The sequence below is a fragment of the Anomalospiza imberbis genome, unplaced genomic scaffold, assembly GCF_031753505.1.
Source record: "Anomalospiza imberbis isolate Cuckoo-Finch-1a 21T00152 unplaced genomic scaffold, ASM3175350v1 scaffold_55, whole genome shotgun sequence".
NCBI classification, from domain to species: Eukaryota; Metazoa; Chordata; class Aves; order Passeriformes; family Viduidae; genus Anomalospiza; species Anomalospiza imberbis.
Window position 1 is genome coordinate 631,644 of NW_027100162.1, and position 19,740 is coordinate 651,383.

The 19,740-nt window shown below is 57.8% G+C and overlaps 1 pseudogene; it reads left to right on the top strand.

Moving 5' to 3' along the window:
- LOC137467236 (zinc finger protein 252-like) overlaps positions 1-19,368 on the top strand; it is a 158,569-nt pseudogene extending 139,201 nt beyond the window's left edge.
- Positions 19,369-19,740: the final 372 nt, after the last annotated feature.

Consider the following 19,740-nt stretch of genomic DNA (forward strand, 5'->3'; position numbering starts at 1 on the left):
ACCTGAGCCACTTTGGGTGGGCTGGGGGTGGTCCCAGGGCAGGGGGCAGTGTGTGCAGGGGCCCTTTGTGACATGGTGCAGCATGGTCACCGTGGCATGGAACGGGACAGCGTGTCCAAGGGCCCTTTGTGACACGGGGTGACATAGGAGCTGGTGGTGACAAGGCCACACCACAGTGCTCGGAGCACGCGACGGGACAGGACGGGACAGAGCGGTGCCGTGAGGAGCCCCCGCACAGCACACTTGTTCGTGTCTGACCCAGAGCTTTTCCGAGGTGCTATTCCTGCAGCTGACCTCGAGGCCAGACCACAGGACTTGGTGACCCGTGGCCTTCCCAAGGCTTCTCTTCTGCAGGTGTCCTCGAGGGCAGACCGTGGGACTTGGTGCCCCAGAGGCATCTCCCATCCCTGCCACCAGTGCCCTCGAGGCCAGACCACAATCCTTGACAGGAGTCTCCTGTCCTTGTGGCAAGGAGCCCTCGAGACCAGACTTCAGGACTTGCTGTCCTGTAGCCTTCCTGAGGCTTCTCTCTTGAAGGTGCCTTCCAGGCACGACTGCAGGCCTTGCTGACTCGGAGATTTCTGAGACATCTCTCCTGTGAGTCATCACAAATCCAGTCACTGACATGGAGCAGAGATCCCCGAGAGTGCCCAAGCTGGCCTGGGTGGAGGAAGAGGAAGAAGGCCCTGGAGCTGGCCCAGCACAGGAGACTGAAGAGGTGGTGCGGTTCAAGCCTCTGCAGGAGGGTGAGTGGCAGAGCTGGGCTGCTGGGCTGCAGGGCTGGTGGCTGCAGCCAGCTTGGCCACATCCCACCCCATTGCATCCTATTGCATCCCATCCCATCCCATCCCATCCCATCCCATCCCATCCCATCCCATCCCATCCCATCCCCTGGGGACATGCCCATGGACAGGACAGAATAGGGGCCAGGACAGACACCCCAGGACCGTGCTCCATCCCTTGGGACATCCCGGGGCTGTTCCTACCTGGGGAGCGCAGGGCTGGGCTGTGTTCTCCGGCCTCGCCCGCAGCCCCTCAGCTCAGGCTGCGCTCACTCTTTGCCAGATGCAGCCGTGCAGCGCACACAAGAGCAGGAACGCACCCGTGGCCTCTTCCGCAGAACAGTGCAGGTACCTGCAGCCATCCCCACCTGGGCTGGGCCTGCTGTCACTGCTCAGCCGAGCACCGCGCTTGGAGCATTCTGTGGAACATCCCTGGCTTTGAGGGCCATGGCAGTGGGGTGGCAAGGGAAGCACTTCTCTGGGGAAGCTGGGGACATTCCTCCCTCTGGCAGCTTTCCAAGTCTCCCCGTGCCTTCTCCAGGTGCCTGCCATGGTGAGGTACATCCACCAGTGGCTCATGGCCAATCAGTTTGCTGAGCACAGGCTGAACAGGGCCCTGCTGGATCTCACCAATGAGCAGCCTGCTGACGTAGTAATGACGCTCCTGCGTGTGGCCCCATCCTGTGACAGGTATGGGGCCCACCTGCCCAGAGGGCTCAGGGCTCCCCAGCCCATCAGCCTGTACAGCCTGTCCCAGGTGTCTGACCAACAGAGAGTTCCAGGGCCCTCTGGCTGCTCCCTTTGCCAGCCCTGGCACGTCAGCCCCCGAGCCTTCTGCCATGCTTCCTCGCTGGCCCTCAGGGACCTGTCCCCACAGGGCTGGGCTGTCTGGGTGCTGCTGGCGAGGGGCAGTGGGCAGAGGCAGGGCTGGCAGCCAGCTCAGCTCCCCGCTGCCGCCCAGGCCACGGTGCTGTGTCCCAGACTCCTCTGAGACAGAGCTCTGACCCCACAGAGCTGCTTTGACCATGTGGAAGAGCATCATGTGCTCGCCCAGGACTGCGGAGCCGGCGCAGCTGATACTCCTCGATGTGCTGGGGAGCTGGCCAGAGCACAGCACGTGCACCTCCGATGGGGACAAAACGGGTGTCTTTGTCCTGGCTGTGAGTTTCTGACACTGGCCTTTGCTGGCCCCAAGGCCACCTGTCCAGCAGCTCTGCATCCTCCTTCCCCCACTGCATCTCCCTGCCTCAGGCGCTGGGCTGAAACCTGGCCTCGGGGCAGCTTCAGGGCCACCAGGCCCGGTGCTCCCCCTGTGTCTCTCCGGGCCTCTCCCTCCCATGCTCGGGCCCTGCCACACGGACACCTCGGCACTGAGCACTGTCTCGGGCTGCTCTGTCCTTTGCAGGCAACTGTGGTGATGTGGAAGATCCTCCAGATGCCCTGTGTCCCACATGTAGTGACCGTGTATTTCCCCCGCCTCTTTGTGCATCTGCTCTTCCAAGTGTTCTTCAGCACGTTGGATGTGCCAGCGGAGGTCGATACCTTCTGGAAGGGATGCCAGCAGCAATACGGCCTTGCCACCAACCCCAACAGGTGCTCCATGCCAGTCCTCCTGTCCCTGCCAGGTGCCCAGGGCAGGAGCCAGTGCTCCCAGCGTGACCTGGGCTTTGCTCTGCATGCAGGTTTGCAGTGCGGACCCTGAAGTCCCTGCTCTGCCAAATGCAGCACGAGGATGTGGTGGTGGCAATAGAACGCAAGTGTGGCTGGGACACGCTGCTGTGTGCTGACACCCACCACTATGCCGTGGGTCTGCTGGCCAGGTGAGACCCCCTTCTCCCCACTGCCTCTGACATTTGTGCTCAGTGCCCAGGGTGCCCCACACAGTCCCCGTGGTCGTGGGCCAGAGGGCCTTGTCACCGAGGAACAGCCAAGCCGACTGGAAAAGGCTGGGAGAGGAGGGGGCCCACAAGGAGCCACCTCCCAAATAGCCCAGGGCCCTTACAGGATGCTGGGGAAAGGCCAGACCTCTGTGAGTCAGTCCTGGGAGAGGTTTGTCCCCCGGCCCAAAGTCTTGGTTTCTTTTTCTCCTGCCAGGGAGATGTCCTGTGTCTCCATCCCCTTGTGCTCAAGGATCGCTCGCGACCTGCTCCGGCTGCTCAGCACACAGGAGCCACGCTGGGAACTGCCCGCCCTGGCGTTCCTTGTGGAGGTGAGCCTGATGGCCAGCGCTGCCTCGCTCAGCTGCCTCCCAGCTCTCTGCCCTCTCGTAGCCGCAACTGCCTGGGACGGTGCCCGCGCCCTGCGCTGCTGCCTGGGCCCAGCCCTGTGCTGTTCCGGGCTCTTGCCGGCCAGGTCCCCTGTCACTGCCCTGTGCCTTTCAGGTTCTTGAGTGCCTGAACTTGAGTGAACGCGGTGCTAGGAGAATCCTGCAAATCTTGTCAAGGCACCTGCGGAGCGAGTGCAGGGAGAGGCGTCGCCTGGCGCTCAGGGCCCTTCTTGTGCTCATCGATGATCCCTTGATGGTGAGAAGGGGGCAGCGGCTGAGGCTGCGCTTGGGAATGCAGTCGCTTGGGCTTGGCTGGGCTTTGGGCGCTGGGGCAGCTGCTCCCAGCTCTCCTGCCTCCTGGTTCAACTGCCCAAGTGCTTCGGAACAGCCCTTTGGCCCCTAGGCCCTGCGGCAGCAGGATGGCGTTTCACAAACTTGTGTTCTGCACAGAGCGAAAAAATGTGGAGCCTGACTGAAAGTCTTGTGGAGCTCCTGTGGGACGCAGATGGAGAGATAGTCAGCATGACAGTCAGGCTCCTCAGCTTTATCTTCTGGGACAAGGCCATGCTGATACCCAGCCCCATCGCACTGCAGCTGGTTGAGGCGCTCCTGCCACTCTTTGACCACGTAAGGCTCGCTGCCCCCAGCCACGGCCACTGACTGCTGCCTGGACACTTTGTGCCCTGTGGATTTGCAGGCCTGAGCCAAGCTGAGCCCCGTGCAGCCGATGCTGAGGTCTTTTTTTCTTCCTTTCATACAGGACAATAGCCATGTGCAGCTGCTCTCCATACTGCTCTTCCAAACATTGGTGTCTCTTCCACTGGAAAAGGAAGAGAAGGCCCTGAAGACACACGTGCGCCAGAGCCTGCTGCCACTCTTCTTCCACTGCCATGATGAGAATCAGCATGTGGCACAGGTGAGGACTCATGGGCTGCTGCTGTCCCCCTGGGAGGGGGCTCAGCTGCCTCCTGCCCTAGCGCCTCGTGGGCTGCAGCCTCCTCCAGGCCTTGGCACAGGGACACAGGGACACAGGTCCTGCGCCCTGGGCTGTGGGGCCATCTCCGCATCTCTGCTGCTCTCCAGGTTTCTCAGGAAACGCTGCTTTGTGTGGCTGAGTTCCTGAAGAGGAGGGATCTTCAAAAACTGGTGAAGAACAAGAAGCTGTGGAAGTTCACCGAGTGCCTGGTAAGGACGGCCTGGAAGTGCCAGCCTCAGGCTGGAGAAGCCCCCTGAGCGCGGTGCTCAGTGTGTGGGCTGGCAGCTGTGCCCCTGCCCGCTGCTGCACCCAGAGGCTGCGCGGGCTCTTCTCCAGGCTCCCGTGGGCCCGAGCCGGGGCCGATGGAGCCCCGGCCCGGCGGGGCCGCGGGGCGGGGCGGCGCCGCGGCTCCCGGGGCAGCAGCCGCCCCTCTGCCCCCTCCAGAGCCCGGCGCCCGCGGCTGCTGGCCGCGCCTCAGGGCTGTGCGGGCAGGGGAGGCCGGGGCTGGGCGCAGGGAGCGCCCGGCACAGGGGCTGAGCCCGCGCCAACCCTTCCCTCCTGCCGCTCTCTGCAGCTGGCCGACGACAGGAGCCGAGCGGCCGAGCACCTGCGCCGGGCCCTGCAGTACCTGGACAGCCCGCAGCAGTCCCTGCGAGAGGAGGCCATCAGGTTCATCGGTGAGCCGTGAGCCCGGGCTCCCCTTCCCTCCCCGCCCCGCCGCAGCTCGGCCCCAGCCCCGGCTGCTGCCCCGGCAGCGCCATCCGGGCCCGGCGCCGTGGAGCCCCGCCTGGCCTCGGCGCTGCTGCCGCCCTCTCGCAGCCGTGCCCTGGGCCGGCAGCGTGCGGCAAGGGCCCGGGCTGAGCCCTGCCGGGCCAGGAGGCCGTGTGGCCACAGGGCTGGCAGCGCCGCTGGCAGGGAGCTGTGCCGCTGGGCCGTGACAGGCTCTGTGTTCACAGGGATGGCCGGGCAGCACCTCAGGGGGAAGAAGGAAGAGCTCCAGCTCATCTGTGAGGGTGAGTGAGGGCAGCGGGCTGTCAGCGGGGGCTGGCGGGGGAGCTGCAAGCCCTGCCCCGGCTGCCGAGGGCTCTGCTCCCTGTGCGGACGAGGGGCGGTGTGGGCAGAGCACACAGAGACGTCAGGGCCACCTGGGGGATTCGTGGCCAGCAGCTTCGGGCTGATCCTGTTGGTCCCTGCTCCCTGCTGGCCATGGCTAGAGCCAGCTGGCACGGCCCTGGAACGGGGGTCTCCTCGGGTCCCCTCAGATCCGGGAACTGACCATGGCTCTGTTCCTCTCTCTTTCAGCCCTTGAAGGCATGGCAGATGACATCAGCGTCGCCGTCGGAAGCCTGGCAATTCAAACACTGTACGTCCTCCAGGCAGTAGAGAGAGCTCGATATTCCATCTTCGACAGCCTGCGTGATCAGCTCCACAGGGCATGGAGGACACGGCCTCGTCTCTCAGGGCTCGGCTGGCTGCACTGCTGGAGCTCTGCAGAGAACTGATCCCAGAAGCTCTGTCTGCTGGGGTCACCTGAGCCAGAAGCAATGTTTCATTTGTTCAACATTGTTCTTTCCTTATTTTCCTTTTTCCTTAGCATAAAAATGTAGGATATGTTGTAATAGACAGACTCCCAGGATCTTTCATTTGCTGCCCAGGGTCTGCAGAGCACAGGGGTAGAGGGAAAAACGGGTCCTTGTGCTCAGCAAGCGGCCCAGGCCAGCAGTGGGGAAGGGAAAAGTAGCCCCTTGGCCTTTGCTGGTTCTGCTGAAGCCTTTGTGCTGGCGACAGAGTGGCTGTGCAGGGCTGGAGCTGCGGGGATCCCTGTCAGACCGGTGCCTGGAGATGGCCACAAGCCCTCTCCCAGCCAGGAAGCGCCATCTGTGTCCTCCTGCCCGTGTGTTGCTGGCTGCACACCCGGGCAATGTGTAGATGCAATGATTTCTGTTGCACGTCCTGACCAGTATAAAGTAACGCCTTTGATTCTCTAACCCTGAATTTGCTGTTGGAGATGTTTCATTTTCACACAGTTTCAGTGACAAAGGGACCCCCCCGACTGAAGATGGGATCCTCAAAGCTCACCCCCCCTCCCAGATGGGAGGAGAAAACAGCCTTGGCCCTTTGCTGGAGGGGGGCACCCAGTAATCAGTGGAGGCTCCAAAATCAGCCCCCAGTCCCCTCCCCACTTCTAAAGACATAGAACACGTTGCCCCCCAGCCCTCCCGTATACCCTCTCATTCCAAAATGCTCCCACACCCCCAAGATGCCCTGAAGCTCCCCCAGCCACTATAGTCCCTGCAAAGCCCCCCGAGAAATTGCCCCGGACCCCCTGATACCCCTTCCCACTTCCAAACACATAGAGCCAGTCATGACACAGCTCTCCAAAACCCTCCAACCTCCCCTTTCCCCAAATTCCCCCAGCACTTCCAGATCCTCCAGGCCCCTTGGCCCTGTAGCCTCTTGAAAATCCCACCAGCCCACCCTAGGATGCCCCGAGCCCCCCCTGCACCTCCAGACACGTAGAGCCAGTCATCCAGCAGTGCAGCTGCATGGCTGAGGGGGCTGCAGGGGCTGTTTTGGGGGTGCAGCTGCTGCCAGCCTCCCCTGCAAAGGCTGAAGCTCCGCAGGTCTTTGGTCAGGATGCCCTGGCCAGCTCCCACCTGAAGACCACCAGCGTGTCCCCTCAGGCCATGGCCGTGTGTGAGTGAAATTGCAGGGGGGCAGGGGGAGAATAAGGGTTTGTTTGAGGTCAGGGAATGTGATATGGGGCTTGGGGGGGCTTTGGGGAAGTTATGGGCAGCTGGGGTGGGGTCTTTGGGGGAGTTACAGACAGCTGCGGGGTTGAAACAGGGGTTGGGAGGTCTCTGGGGCGTTTCCAGGGGCTGACAGGAGGGTTTGGGGGAGCTCTGGCGATGTTCCGGAAGTCTGGGGGACGTGACATGGGAGTTTGGGCTTTAAATCTGCCCTGGGTGAAGAACTTAATATTTATAATCCTGTTAGAAATGAACAGGCTTTTTGACACAATTAAATGGGGACAAAGTCTTCAAAGCAAAAAGAAACTTTGTTGCTATTTGGCACCAAAGGAGTACACAGAAGCTTGATGAGTTCAAGAGAGAAAAAGAGTTAATTTTATTTCTGACTTTGCAATATATAGAATTCTAAAAGTGGCAGTAGATTGGAGGATGAAATTGCCACTTCTGTAACCACACTGGTCAAACTAACAGTCTATTAATTTTCTCCTCCCACAAAGAAGAATGTAAAACAATCATTATTTGCATGAACAGTGCATGAGAACTTTAGTAGAAATATGTAAACATTATCAGAAGGCTAAGAAAGTTTTATGAGAACTTTAAAACTTTCAAAATAACTATAAAAGAAAACTTAACACTTTTAAAAATGAGGGCAACAACTGTTCATTCATACCGATTCAGCCGAGCCGAATTTGCATGTCCCTCCCGAGAGCAGAACACACACACCTTCCAACAAAGTGGAAAATTTTCGGGCATTTCCCGGCTGGGGCAGTCCCTGTCCCCTTTCCCATTGGCTCGGTACTGGGGCACTTCCATTCTCTCCTGACCACCTGCTTTTCTGTCTACTCCCCCATCATCTGAATTCCTTTTTAGTCAGGGCTTCAACCCCGCCCCTCTCCAGCAACACCCAACAAACCAACCAGAATATATCCAAACCACAAACAACAACACATAGAACCAACAGCTTTCATTCTTTAGCTGAATAATCTTTTGGCTTCAGCAAAATGTCACCTCGTCTCTCACAACCCTATAAAGTCTTTGTTCTTCTTCCCTAAGTTCAGGAGTTTAGCATGGCCTTGGCTGAGGAGCAGTCCATGTCAATCAGTAAAGCTCACTAAAAATATCAATTGATTTAGCTAGTTGAAATGATCATGGATCGTGTGTTTTATAGAGGGCACGTAATGAGGGGGACATGATGGGCAGATCGGGAAGTCCCGAGTACCTTCCAAGTAGCTCAGCCAAGGGGGAAAGGGAATGAAAGAAAATGCAGCCGGGAAAGAAGAAAAGAAGGCTACTTGATCCAAGTGATTGGGAGACTGCGTTGGACACACGCCTGATGCACGCTCTCCCTTTATGCCAATCAAGGGACTTTTACAGGACTCCTCTGTCTCCTTTCTGCACACCACCCTCTAGCCACGTAAATTTGACGCTCTGAGAGCTGTCAGACCTTCACCAGAAGCTGTCAGACATTCACCAGGAGCTGTCAGACCTTCAAAGGAGCTCTCCGACCTTCAGCAGGAGCTGTCAGACCTTCACTAGGAGCTGTCACACCTTCACCTGGAGCTGTCACAGCTTCAGCAAGAGCTGTCAGACCTTCACCAAGACCTGTCACACCTCCAGCAGGAGCTGTCACACCTTCACCAGGAGATGTCAGACCTTCACCAGAAGCTATCACACCTTCACCAGGAGCTCTCTGACCTTCAGGAGGAGCTATCAGACCTAAACAAGACCTGTCAGACCGACAGCAGGAGCTGTCAGAACTTCGGCAGGAGCTGTCTCAACTTCACTAGGAGTTGTCCCACCTTCACCAGGAGCTGTCACACCTTCAGCAGGAGCTGTCAGATTATCAGAAGGAGCTGTCAGACCTCCAGCAGGAGCTGTCACACCTTCAGCAGGAGCTGTCAAACATTCACCTGGAGATGTCACACTTTCACCAGGAGCTGTCACACCTTCAGCAGGAGCTGTCGAACATTCACCAGGAGGTGTCAGACCTTCAGAAGGAGCTGTCAGACCTTCAGCAGGAGCTGTCAGACCTTCACCAGGAGTTTTCACATGTTCACCAGGAGCTGTCAGAACTTCACCAGGAGCTGTCACACCTTCACCAGAAGCTACCAGACCTTCAGAAGGAGCTGTCACACTTTCAGCAGGACCTGTCACACCTTAACCAGGAGCTGTCACACCTTCACTAGGAGCTGTCACAAATTCAGCAGGAGCTGTCAGACCTTCAGTAGGAGCTGTCAGACCTTCAGCAGGAGTTGTCAGACCTTTGGCAGGAATGGTCAGAATTTAGGAGGAGCTGTCAGACCTTCACCAGGAGCTGTCACACCTTCACCAGAAGCTGCCAGACCTTCAAGAGGAGCTTTCAGTCTTTCACCAGGAGCTGTCACACCTTCAGAAAGAGCTGTCAGACCTTCAGCAGGAGCTGTCAGACCTTCAGTAGGAGCTGTCAGACCTTCACCAGGAGCTGTCAGACCACCAGGATGAGCCGTCACACCTTCAGAAGGAGCTGTCACAGCTTCAGCAAGAGCTGTCAGACCTCCAGCAGGAGCTGTCAGATTTTTACCAGAAGCTGTCCGACCTTCACTAGGAGGTTTCATAACTTCACCAGGAGCTGTCAGACCTTCACTAGGAGCTGTCACACCTTCACAGGAGCTGTCAGACCTTCACCAGGAAGTGTCACACCTTCAGCAGAAGCTGTCAGACCTTCACTAGGAGCTGTCAGACCTTTGGCAGGAGCTGAAAGACCTTAACCAGGCTCATACTGGGAGTGACTGGTCTCATACCGGGTGTAGCCGCTCCCGAACTCAAGACTCCATGATGTCCCCCTAAGGCCCGCCACGGCTGATCTCTGGAGCCCTGCCAGCTCCAAATATCCCCCGCAAAAAACCCCAAACCCAGGCAGCCCCAGGATATTTGGGCCGAGCTCCCCCTCCCCGGGCACCTGCGGGATGGGGGCGATGCTCCCGGGGTGCTGCGAGCTCAGGCAGCGCCAGGGCCACGCGATTCCTTCCCTCCTCTCCTCCGGCTGCTCCCTGCTGCCGCTGCGCCTCTTCCTCCCTCCCTCCTCCTCCTCCCCCGCTCCGGGATCCTGAACCATGAGGGGAAAGGAGCGAGGAAAGGGTGGAACCGTGAGGGGAAAGGAGCGAGGAAAGGGCAGAACCGTGAGGGGAAAGGAGCGGGGCCAAGGGGACGCGCTGTCCTAAAAAAGCCCGGTTTGGTTTAAAATCACCCAAAAGGGCATCAAATGCAACCTACATCCACATGGTTCGGCCTGACATCAGCCAAATGGGATTAAAAGTATCCAAAGGGCTCTAAAATCCAAACAATGGGGTCTAAAATTGCCTCAAATGTTTTAAAAGACACATGAAATGGCTTAAAATCACCCTTAAATCCCTCAAATGCAGCTAAAATCCACCCTGAAAGTACCTGCTTTGGCCTAAAATCACCTTAATGGCTTGGTTTGACCTAAAATTGCCCAAAGAAGCAAAAAAAAACTACTTAAATGGACCCTAAATCACAAAAAAGGGACCTAAAATCATGCACACAAGATTAAGATTCACCCATATGGACCTAAAATCACCCAAAGGGATCTGAAATCCCCCTAAACCCCACCAGATTCAGCCTCAAATCAGCCACAGGGGCTGAAAATCCACCCAAAAAGGCTCGGGATCCCCGCAAGGGATCTGAAGCCCACCCTAAACCTGCCCGGTTCGGCCCAAAATCCCCCAAAGGGGCCGAGCCCGAGGCCGAGCCCGGGATCGGCTCCGGGGTGGCTCCGGGACCTCCGCGTCCGCTCCGGGCAGTTTTGGCCGCGGCCCCGGACGGGCCTGGGCGGGACCGGGAGGGACCAGGGAGGGCTCGGGAGGGGTTTGGGATATCTGGGGCTTTTTTGGGCTTTGGGGAATTGTGTTGGGAGTTTACAGGGAATTATTGGGGTTTTTGGGGAGAATTATTGGGTTTGGAGGCAGTTGGGGAATTTTGGGGAGTTTGGATTTTGAGGGGTTTTATTGGTGCTTTGAGTGAGAAGTTTTTTTCCTGGGGGTATTTGGGGCTAATTGAAATTTTTTCTGTTTTCTTTTGACTTTTGGAAGGTTTTACTGGGATTTTGTGGGATCCTCTGGAATTATTTCTGTGTTCTATTGGAATGTTTAGGGGATTTGGAGGCATTTTATTGGAATTGTTGGGGCATTTAGTGGGATTCTTTGGGGATTTGGGTTTGTTAGGAATTTTAGCGGGGATTTTACGGGGGGTTTTGTGGGTTTTTTTGGGTGTTGCCAAGATTTCTTTGGGTCTCGTGAGGATTTTGTGGGGCTTGTTGTGGTTTTGGAGACATTTTTGGGGGGATTTGTGGGGTTTAATTGGGATTTTGTGGGCTTTTATTGGGATTCGAGGGTGTTCTAATGGGAATTTGTGAGATTTAATTGCAATTTCATGGGGTTTATTGGGAGTTTCAGGGGTTTAAACCAGATGTTGGTGCCTCTCAGCCCTTCCCCTACACCCTGGGACAACTCCAAAGCCCCCCAAAATTCCACTAAAACCCACCAAAATCCCCCAAAAATCCCAATAAAACCCTCCAAAACCCCAAAGAATCCAACAAAATCACAGTGAAACCCACCAAAATTAAAAAAAAAACTCCCAAAAATTTCAGTAAACCCCCCCCCAAAAAAAACCCCAAAAAACCCTAAAAAAATCATCGAAATCCTCAATTCCACAAAACCCTGCAAAGTCCCATAACCCCCCAAAGCCAGTAATTCTCTCTAAAATCCAGTAATTCCCCCTAAGCTACCAACAAAATCTCCCAACGCCCAAAAATGCTGCCAAAATCCCCCCAAAATCCCCCCAGAGCCCCCAGACTCACCGGGGGCTGTCCTGGATCAGGGGGCACCGGCCGGTGGAACAGGAGCCACTTCAGGGGGCCCGCGGAGCTTTTTGGGGAGGGGGCACCATGGGAGACCCCCCAAAAACGGGGGAGGGGAAACCCTGTGGTATCACCTCCCCTTAAACCCCCTTCCCCGGTTCAGGAATAGCCAAACTCAAGAAAATGTAAACCAGGCTTGACTTTCCAGAAATTATTTTTGGCCGGGTTTAGCTGCATCCTCCAGGCTCAGGATCACCGGTGTATTTGCAGGTTTTGCTCTGCATCATCAGCCTGCCCAGACTCTGCTCGGTGTTTCACAAATGGAGAAGACAATGGATATTGTGCCAAGCTTCCTTGCAAACAGCAACACCTGCATCAGCATGACAGAAAAGGAGAAAATAAAGAAAGAAAATATTCACCGGTAAGAACAGAGCCAGTGTCCCACCATCTTCCCCTCCACTGTTATTACAGAGGCAAACCTGGGCCTAAAGCTTCCACCTCTCAGTTCCTGATGCTGTTTGACTTCAGCCTTGACTCCCCCTGATCTACCTGACTGCCGTCCAAGTGGGGCTGGGGATGCTCAGCCTGGAAAGAGGAGACACTGGGGAGGCCTCAGTGCAGCTCTGCAGGACTGGAAGGGTCCCACAGGAAAGACGGGGACAGTGTTCAGCCGGGCCCGTGGCAACAGGACAAGGGGGGATGGCTTTCAACTGCAGGAGGCTGATTGAAGTTGGATCTGAGGGAGCTGCTCTTTTACACGGAGGCTGCTGAGGCACTGGCCCAGGCTGTGGATGCCCCATCCTTGGCAACAGGGCTGTGAGCAGCATGGGCTGGGGAAGATTGCTCAGCTCGGAACAAGATGCTCTTTAGATCCACTGTGATGTCACAGATGTGATGTTCCAGCAGGAACTTCCAGCGTCCAGCAAAGAGCACAACACAACCACTGGCCCTTGTGTCAGCCCACCCTGTGCCAGCCCTCGTGCCAGCTCACCCTTCACCATGCTCCCTGTCACTCTTCTCGTCACCTGTGCCCTGATACTCCCATCAGTCCTGAAAGCTCTCTGTTGCCTGGATTTTGTCATCCGTCCCTGCAGGATGCTCACATTTGTCCTGAGGAAGGTACGGTGCCATTCCATGGAGGTGGACACCCCCCAGCTGCCCGGCTGGGCTGGAGTTCTGTGGGGATGGGGTGGGACAGGGACCCCACTCTGAGGTGTTGCTACCTCTGCAGGCTGTCACCGAGAGAGAGGACGAGATGGAGGTGGACATGCAGGCTGATAGAGAGGAGGACATGGAAGTGGATGGGGAAGAGAGTGGAGACGATGCGATGGTGGTGGACATGGAGATTGATACAGAGGAGAAGATGGAAGTGGATGGAGAAGAGAGTGGAGAGGAAGAGATGGAGGTGGACATGCAGATGGATACAGAGGAGGAGATGGAAGTGGATGGAGAAGAGACTGGAGAGGAAGAGATGGAGGTAGATGTGGAAGAGGAGATGGATGTGGAAATGGAAGAGTACCTTGAGGACATAGACATTGATGAGAAAGATGAGGAAGAGGCCATGATCTTGGGATGAAGAGCAATACCAGCAGCAGGACAGGCATGTGGTCCCCACAGGCAGAGCGGGTCCCCTGCTGCCAGGCTGGGACTGGGCTGGGTGGTCCCTGCTCAGGGATGTGGGACCCGGTGCATTGGGTTCTGGTGGCCATCCCCAGCCTGTGCTGCGCTTGCTGGGCCAGCCTGGGGGCACATGGAAGAGCCGTCTCTGCCTGATTGGAGTGACTGTGCCTCTTGCTTTTCCTCAAGGATGATGGAGATCCCGGACAGAGATGCCACCCTTTTGCATGTACATCATAGAGTTTGTTGTTGTCTTTAGGCTATAGGTTTTAGGGCTTCTTTTTGTCTTCTGTAAATACGTTTCATAGACTTTTGTTAGATATGTTCTTGGGTATATATGTTCCATAGATAGTTGTTGTTACAAATATTCTTACAATGTAAATGTGTTCTGTGTTTTCTTTGCTGTTTTTCTGAAAATAAACAAGCTTTATTTTTCACACCCCAGTTCTCTTTCCATTTGCTTAAGGCACAGGTAGCATTTGCAAAGTTGTGGTTTCCGCTTGCTCCAGGTTCCCAGGGCTGGAGGTCGGTGGGGAGCTGGCACAGCCACAACCATGTGCTGCTACCCAAACCAGGGTAAGCTGGACCGCATGGTGTCGCTTAACGAGGTTTCTAGAGCAGCACACAAAAATTAGGTTCCTCAAGAACTGTTATTCCCTTTTCCTCTCGACGCCCTTGTGCTGCAGGTTGGGCACCAAAATCTGTCTTGGTTTGAAAAGACAGGTGTCTGCTAAGGAAGGCAGGAGCCTTCCTGGAAATGGAAAATGCAAACCCCCTCCCTCCAAATTATTATAATTTTGAAATCAAAAGGCTCTCAGGCAAAGATATGGGAATAGGTATAACAGTTCTTTACTAGGAAAATTTAAAAGATAACTGCAATAATACAAACAAACAAAAAAACCAAACTGCTGACAGAGTCAGAACACGACCTAACACCCTGTGGGTCAGGGTGTTGGTAGCAGCACCCGCAAACCCAGCTGGGGGAGCAGAGGTTTGGGGGGAACAATGGGAAGGGGGTGGGAGAGGGGGCACAGGGGGAGGTGGGACTCACTGAGGCTCCCCCAGGTCACCCCAGGACCCCCAGGCCCCGTCCCAGCCCCCCCAGTTCCCTCCACAGCCCCGGCTGAGGGGGGCTCAGCCCAGGAGCCGCCGTCGTTCGGGGCTCCCCCGAGGGCAGCCGCCAACGGGAGAGCTCCCGGCTCGGAGAGGCCCCAGCAGAGGAGGGGATCTTGTCCCTCCTCGAGTGCCCTGAAGGGTCTTCAGGCCCCTCTGAAGAGGAGTTTTTCTCTTTTTAGGGATGTTTGGGGGGACCTCACCCCTCCAAGGGTCTTTTTTTCCTCCCCATTTTCAGGTGTTTGTGGGGCCACAGCCCCACAAGCCCCTTTTCAGGGATGATCATGACAGCTTTAAGTGACATTTTTCTGGGGGACTCACTCCAAGCCGCTGTAGGGGATGTTTTGCCCCCCAGGGTGGATTTTTGGGGTTTAAGGGCCCCCACTCTGGTCGGGTCCCACTCTAACTCCCCTGAAGAGGCCAACACCACTCCTGCTGATTCCGGCAACGGAGCCCGGGGAGGGTTGGGACTCCTGGGAGGATTTAGGGGTACCTGGGAGGGTTTGGGGGTCCCAGGAGGGTTTGGGAGTCCTGAGAGGATCTGGGGGTTCCCGGGTGATGCCGATGATGGTGATGGGGACCCCGTGCTGGGTATAAACTTTCATGAAGAATTCCTGGGGGGGGTTTGTCTATCTCGAGGGTTTTTAGGGTCCCGGTGGATTTTTGGGGGGTTCCCACGGGGGTTTTCAGGATTCCTGAAGGGGGGGATTGGGCAATCCCAGGGAGAAACCCAAGGCTGGTTTGGGGTACCTGCCGGTGACAGAGATGGGGACTTCCTGCCAGCTACGAACCTTCTCAGGGTTGTCTGCGGCATGCTGGCAGGTCTTGTGGGAATTTTGATGTCCTGGGAGGGTTTGGGGGGGTCTGTGTGGGGTTTTTGCGGTCTTGGGGAGATTTTGGAGGGCCCAGGGATGGTTTTGGGGTCCCGGGGAGGTCGGGGTGTCACTGGGTGTTTGGGGGTTCCCGGGAGGGTTTGGGGGTTCCTGGGCGATGCCGGTGATAGAGCTGGGACCCCGTGCCGGGTATGAACCTTCTCACTGCACACAGGCAGCGTCAGCGTGTTCAGGGAGATCCTGGGGGGCCCGGGGGTCACCCCAAAACCCAGGGGACCCCAAATGCTCAGGGACCCCCCCAAACTCCCCTCACCGCTGGATCTGCTGCAGGCAGGGGGGCACCAGCACTCGGCCCCCACCCCCACCATCACAGGGGGCTGTGGAAGAAATCTGGAGGTGCACGGACAGGTCGGGGGGACCCCCAAAGTCCTGGGAAAGGGGGAACACAGGGGAACTCCCAGGAATCCCCACAGGGGGCTTAGGGGAGATCCAGGAGGAGTTTGGGTGAGCTTAATTGTGTCACTATCGTAGGGAAAGGGGACTCCAAGCGTCCCCGGTGTCCCCATTCCCAGCAAAACGTGGGAAAACCGGGGTAGCTGGGAATAGGGGTCCCAGGTGTCCTCGGTGTTGAGGAAAGGAGGGTTTGGGCGCTGGGAAAGGTAGGAATGGGGGTCCAGGGGGTCTCTGGGTGAAGGAAAAGTGGGCTCTGGGGGTTGGGAGAGGCGGCATGGCCGGGAAAGGGGTGCGGGGGTTGCCGGTGCCAGATAAGGGGGTGCGGGGTGGAATCCCAGCCGGGAATGGGGGTGCGGGGGGGGATGGCGGCGCCCGGGAATGGGGGTTCAGGGGCCCCTCGGTGCTCCGGAATGGGCGACCAAGGAGTCCCGGTGCCGGGGGTCCCCCTCACCTCTCGCTGTCCCCCCGGGGCCCCAGGAGCGCCCCCAGCCCCAGCGCTGGATCCATCGCGCTGCTCCTCCTCACTCCCAGTACGATCCCAGTATGATCCCAATAGAACTCGGTCACCCAGGAGCCGCTCCCAGTATGATCCCAGGACAGCCCAGGCACTGCCACTCCTAGCATCCCCCCCAGCCCTCTCTGCGTTCCGACCTGTCCCGGCTCCATCCCCGCCCCTCCCGCGGCTGTGGGGGCTTCGGGAGCGGGGGAGGAGGAGGAGGGAGGGAGGAAGAGGCGCAGCGGCAGCAGGGAGCAGCCGGAGGAGAGGAGAGAAGGAATCGCGTGGCCCTGGCGCTGCCTGAGCTCGCAGCACCCCGGGAGCATCGCCCCCATCCCGCAGGTGCCCGGGGAGGGGGAGCTCGGCCCAAATATCCCGGGGCTCCCTGGATTTGGGGATTTTGGGGGGATGTTTGGAACTGGCAGGGCTCCAAAGCCAAGCTGCAGCTGGCCCTCGGGGGGACATCAGGGGGTCCCCGGGAGGTGTTTTTCGGGGGTCCCGGTGGGCGGTGAGGGCAGCAGAGCCCCGTCGGGGGGACACCGGTTTTGGGGAGCCCCGGGAGAGCCGCGGCTCTTCTCCCCGGGAGAAGCCCCAGTGGGGACCCCGAGAGGGGGGGCCCCTGGCAGTGCCGGCACCCCGGCAATGGGGGGTGCTGGGGCTGGAGGGGCGGCATGGCCGGGAAAGGGGTGCGGGGCTCCCGGGGCCGCCAGGGGCTACTCCCAGCAGGAGCCCAGTTGCTCCCAGTAATTCCCCGTTATGATACAATTTGCACAAGCACAGTCCCTGTTGCTCCCACTTTCATCCCGTGTGTTCCCAGTTGCTCCCAGTCACACCCAGTATGGGGGATGATGTGCCTGGTGTGTTCCCAGTCACTCTCAGACACTCCCAGTATTAGTCCAGTCCTTCCCAGTATGGTCCAGAGATGAGCCCAGTGTGCTCCCAGTCACTGCCAGTATGAACCAGTTGTGCCCCACATGGTTCCAATTGCTCCCTTTCACCCTCACTTTTGTTCCAGTCACTCCCAGTCTCTCCCAGTGTTCCTTCCAGCATACTCCCAGTCACTCCCAGTTCCTTCCAGCATGATCCCATTTGTTCACAACCACTCCCACTCAGCCTCAGTGTAGTTGCACTCACTGCCAATATGATCCCTGTCACCCCCAGCATGATCCCAGTTGATCCCAGTAGAAGCCCAGTTGTTTCCAGTCACCCCCAGCATGCACCCAGTGACTCCCAGTTCCTCCCACTTGCTCATAGCATGATCCCAGTTGCTCCCAGTTGCTCACAGTCAAACTCAGAATGATCCCAGTCACTCCCAGTGTATCCTATTTGCGCCAGCATGGTCTCAATTGCCCGCTGCAGGCTCCTACTCTGTCCCAGTGTGATCCCAGTATGATCCCAATATGATCCCAGTCTCCCTCGGTGTGACCGCAGTCTGCCCCAGCATGGGCCCAGCTGCTCCCAGTATGATCCCAGTACGATCCCAGTATAAAAAAGTCACTCCCAGTGCTGCCATTCCTGGGATCTCCCAGCCCTCTCTGTGTTCCCCCCTCCCGGATCTCCCGAGAGGAGCCCCAAGGGCTGGCAGTCCCCTGGCAGGGTCCCCAGCAAGGCCCAGTTTGGATGTGCAGCCCCCAGTTTCCCCAGTTTGCCTCTCCTTTTGCCCGGGCCGGGTTCCCCCCGCCCCCAGCGAGTGGGAGCAGCCGAGAGCCCCGCGCTGCCCATCCCGACCTGTCCCGGCTCCATCCCCGCTCCTGCCGCGGGCTGCCAGGGCTGCGGGAACGGGGCACCAAGGGTGTCACTGCTCCTGGGGGAGGAGGAGGAGGGAGGGAAGAGGAGGCATGGGACGAATAGGAAGAGGAGGGACAAAGGAGGATCAGGAAAAGAAAAAGGAACCATGAGCTGGAGCCCTCCCTGAATTCGCAGCCCCTCTGGGACCATCACCCCCTCATCCCATGGGTGACTGGGGATGGGGAGCTCAGCCCAGATATCCTGGGGGGGTCCCTGGGTTGGGTTTTGGGGGGGATGTTTGGAGAATGAAGAACTGCAAAGCTGAGCGGAAAAGGCCCCTTGGGGGGATACTGGGGGGTCCCGGTGGCAGCTGCCGGCAGAGGCAGCAGCCTGGAGGAGCAGAGCCCTGTGTCCCCCAGAAGCCCAAAGTGGGGAGCCCAGAGAGGGGGGAGCGCCGTCATTGGCGGGACCCCAACAGCCTGGAGAGGGGCAGGGAGGACTCCTTGGAGCCCCTGCAGCCCAAAGCAGAGAGGGAGGGGAGAAGGGACCCCGGGAGCCCAAAAAGCCCTGGCATCCTGTGCCAGGAAGGTGGACAGAGCTTCAGCCAGAGCTCGGAGCTGGTGGGCCATGAGCAGGTTCACCATGGGGAGAAGCCCTACAAGTGCTTGGAGTGTGGGAAGAGCTTCAGGCAGAGCTCCCACCTGATCCAGCACCAGATGATCCACACCGGGGAATGGCCCTATGAGTGTGGGGAGTGTGGGAAGGGCTTCAGCTGCAGCTCCCACCTCGTCACCCACCAAGGCATGCACACTGGGGAGAGGCCCTATGAGTGTCCTGAGTGTCAGAAGAGGTTTCAGACCAGCTCCAGTCTCCTCAGGCACCAGCGGATTCACATGGAGGAGAGGCCTTTCCGGTGCCCTAACTGTGGGAAGGGCTTCAAACAAAAGTCCCACCTCGTCACCCACCAGCGCATCCACACCTGGGAGAGGCCCTAGGAATGTTAGGAATGTGGGATGAGCTTCAGCTGCAGATCCCACTTGATCTGCCACCAGAGGATCCACACTGGGGAACAGCCCTATGAGTGTGGGGAATGTGGGAAGAGCTTCAGCCAGAGGTCCCCCTTGTTCAGCCACCAGAGGATCCACACTGGGGAAAGACCATACAAGTGTGGGGAATGTGGGATGACCTTCAGCCAAAAGTCCCAGCTGATCATCCACCAAATGATCCACACTGTGGAGCGGCCCTATGAGTGTGCCCAGTGACAGAAGAGGTTTCTGACCAGCTCCCATTTCCTTGTACATCAGCGGATTCACACGAGGAGAGGCCCTTCCGCTGCCCCAGCTGTGGGAAGGGCTTCAAACAAAAGTCCCACCTCGTCACCCACCGGCGCATCCACACTGGGGAGAGGCCCTACGAGTGTCCCCAGTGTGGGAAGAGATTCTCCAGGAGCTCTACCTTGACCCAACACCAACAGAGGCACCGGTAAGGGAAACCCTGCAAATGCCTCAGCTGTGGGAAGAGCTTCGTGCCCTGCTCCAACTCCATCCCCCATGGGAGGACCCACTTTGGTCAGAGCCCTGGTGACCCACATTCCCAGTGATCCCTGCTGAAAAGACACCTGGAAGGTGGTCTCCACGTCCTCCTGGATCCCATAGGCACCTGGATGAACACAGAGGCAGGAACACCCATCAGGACTCTGATCTAAACTGGAAATTCATTGGGAGGAAGCGATTTCTTGACTTCACACGCCAAAAAATCTCATCCACTCTGTCCAGTTATTTCTTCTGGTGGCATCAAGCAGTGCTGCATGATCTTGGAGGTCTTTTCCATTTCAATAATGTCTTTCCTCACCCTGTCTAAACAACCAAAAC